This window comes from Triticum aestivum, chromosome 3A, assembly GCF_018294505.1.
Source record: "Triticum aestivum cultivar Chinese Spring chromosome 3A, IWGSC CS RefSeq v2.1, whole genome shotgun sequence".
Taxonomy (NCBI): domain Eukaryota; kingdom Viridiplantae; phylum Streptophyta; class Magnoliopsida; order Poales; family Poaceae; genus Triticum; species Triticum aestivum.
In genome coordinates, this window is record NC_057800.1 from 639,510,391 (window position 1) to 639,514,019 (window position 3,629).

Consider the following 3,629-nt stretch of genomic DNA (forward strand, 5'->3'; position numbering starts at 1 on the left):
CCCTTGTATCGAATCAATAAATTTGGGTTGAATACTCTACCCTCGAAAGCTGTTGCGATCCCCTATACTTGTGGGTTATCAAGACCAATTTCTGGCGCCGTTGCCGGGGAGCATAGCTCTATTCTTTGAGTCACTTGGGATTTATATCTGCTGGACACTATGAAGAACTTGAAAGACGCTAAGACAACAATTTATCCCTCAACTACGAGGGGAGGTAAGGAACTGCCATCTAGCTCTGCACTTGATTCACCTTCTGTTATGATTAAGCTAGCGACACCTAAACCTGCTTCTGCCATTCGTTCTGATATGTCGCATGTTATTGATGATGCCACTTCTGCTATGCATGATACTTATGATGAAACTGCTTCTATGCCTGATACTACTGTGCCCCTTAGTGACTTTCTTGATGAACAAATTGCTAGGGATAGAGAAAAAGAAATTATTGAATCTGAATACGATGATGATAGTGATGATGAAAATATGCCTATTATTCCTGAGGGCTATCTTTTTGATATGGAATCTTCTGCCGCTATTTTAGCTTGCAGGGATGGATATGAGCTCAAGAGGTTATTAGTTAAATGGAACAAAGAATCACTTAGAGATAAAATGAAACCTGACCCTGCTTTTGCTACTTCACCTATATGTGTTCCTGATAAGGATTATGAATTCTTTGTTGATCCTGATATAATTACTTTGGTTGAATCTGATCGTTTTATGGCTATGAATCTGAAACTGTTGTGGCACATCTTACTAAGTAAAATGATATAGCTGCCCTGTTCACTAATGATGAGAGATCGCGTTACTTCTATATACTCAAAATATTTCCGTTCTCGTTAAAGGATGATGCTAAGATATGGTTTAACTCTCTTGATCCTGGTTGTGTGCGTAGTCCCCAGGATATGATTTATTACTTCTCTGCTAAATATTTCCCTGCTCATAAGAAACAAGCTGCTTTGAGGGAAATATACAACTTCATGCAAATTAAAGAAGAGAGTCTCCCACAAGCTTGGGGGAGGCTTCTCAAGTTACTTAAAGCTTTGCCTGATCATCCTCTTAAGAAACCCGAAATACTTGATATCTTTTATAATGGACTAACCGATGCTTCCAGAGATTACCTGGATAGTTGTGATGGTTCTCTTTTCAGGGAAAGAACACCGGATGAAGCTGAAATTCTATTGAATAATATGTTGACAAATGAAAATAATTGGGCACCACCTGAGCCAGCTCCTGCTCCAATTACTGAGCCTATTCCTAAACCAACTCTGAAGAAGAGATGTGTTCTATTTCTCAGTCCCGAAGATATGCAAGAGGCAAAGAAATCTATGAAAGAGAAAGGTATTAAAGCTGAAGACGTTAAGAATTTACCTCCTACTGAAGAAATACATGGTCTTAATTCACTGCCTGCTGAAGCAACTTATGATCTCAATTCTTTATTTATTGAAGAACCTCCTGACCCCGATATCCTGACACAGGTAGTAAAGGTAAATTCTCTCTATAGATATGATAAAGCTGAAGTTCCTCCTACTAAAATTGCTAGTCAGTGCTTGGATGAGTTTGATAACTTTATGTTTAAGCAAGACGACTTCAATGCTTATTTTGGTAGACAACTAAAAGAAAATGCTTATATGATTAGACGCTTGGGTGATTATACGGCTAATATTAAAGGTGAACTTAAACTTGTTAGTAAACATGCTTCTATGGTTACCACTCAAGTAGAACAAGTACTTAAGGCTCAAAAAGAAGTGCTTGATGAAATGAATAGTAAGAAAAATGATTATGCTGTTAGAGTGGCTACTAGAACTGGTAGAATGACTCAGGAACCTTTGTATCCTGAAGGCCACCCTAAGAGAATCAAGCAAGATTCTCAAAGAAATAATTTTGATGTTCCTAGTTCCTCTAAAAAAAGAAGAAGAAGAAAAATGGTAGAACTATGCAAACTTCTAGTGAACCTATTGCTGAACCACCTGATAATCCAGATGATATCTCTATGTCTGATGCTGAAACACAATCTAGTAATGAACATGAACCTAATGAAAATATTAATGACGATGTTCATCATGATGCTCAACCTAGTAATGACAATGATGTAGAAATTGAACCTGCTGTTGATCTTGATAACCCACAATCAAAGAATCAACGTTATGATAAAAGAGACTTTGTTGCTAGGAAACATGGTAAAGAAAGGGAATCTTGGGTTCAGAAACCCATGCCTTTTCCTCCAAAATAATCCAAGAAAAAGGATGATGAGGATTTTGAGCGCTTTGCTGAAATGATTAGGCCTATCTTTTTGCGTATGCGATTAACTGATGTGCTCAAAACAAATCCTTATGCTAAATATATGAAGGATACCATTACTAATAAAAGAAATATACTGGAAGCTGAGATTTCCACCATGCATGCTAATTATACTTTTAAGGGTGGAATACCAAAGAAACTTGGAGACCCCAGAGTACCTACTATACCTTGCTCCATTAAAAGAAATTATATTAAAACTGCTTTATGTGATCTTGGAGCCGGTGTTAGTGTTATGTCTCTCTCTTTATATCGTAGACTTGACTTGAATAAGTTGACACCTACTGAAATATCTTTTCAAATGGCTGATAAATCAACTGCTATACCTGTCGGTATCTGTGAGGATGTGCCTGTTGTGGTTGCAAACGTTACTATTTTAACGGACTTTGTTATTCTTGATATTCCCGAGGATGATAGTATGTCTATTATTCTTGGAAGACCTTTTCTTAATACTGCAGGGGCTGTTATTGATTGCAATAAAGGCAATGTCACTTTTCATGTTAATGATAATGAGCATACGATACACTTTCCGAGGAAACAACCTCAAGTTCATAGTATCAACTCCATTGGAAAATTCCATCGATTATAATTGGAGGTTTTGAATTTCCTCTTCCTACTGTCAAAAAGAAATATGATATACTTATTATAGGGGATGTGCATATCCCCGTTGAGGTAACTTAGTGTTATTCAAAATTTCTCCGGTTTCATGATTATCGGAATGAGTTTGTTAACAAGACTTGATCAACCTTGTTAGTGGATTCTTTTTGATGAGCATGAGATGGATGAAACTAGAAGCCAACCTTCTGTACCCTCTCTATATTTTCTGTTAATTAGTAGAAATAAAGTAAAGATAGTATTTTTCTGTCTGTTTCCTGACTTATCCATGCAATATAAAAATATCCCGAAAATAAAAGTCCTCGGAATGCCATGCCAATTTAATATGATTTTTCGGGAATATTTGAGGATTTACTGTGCAAAAATTACCGCGGGAGGAGCTGCCACCTGGCCACGAGGGTGGTGGGCGCGCCCCCCTGCCTCGTGGGCCCATGGTGGCCCTCCTCCACTTATCCCAGCACCCATCTTCTTCCTCTGTCTCACACAAACCCGAAAAACCAACTCAAGCACGAGTTCCAGCCACTTTTGCTGTGATTTTCGATCTCCTTGCTCAAAGCACCTCTCGCAAAACTGCTTGGGGAGATTGTTCCTTGGTATGTGACTCCTCCATTGGTCCAATTAGTTTTGTTCTAGTGCTTTATTTTTTTACAAATTTGTGCTGCATAGGTGACCATGTTCTTGAGCTTGCATGTCAAATTTATATGGTTCCAAGTAGTTCTAAT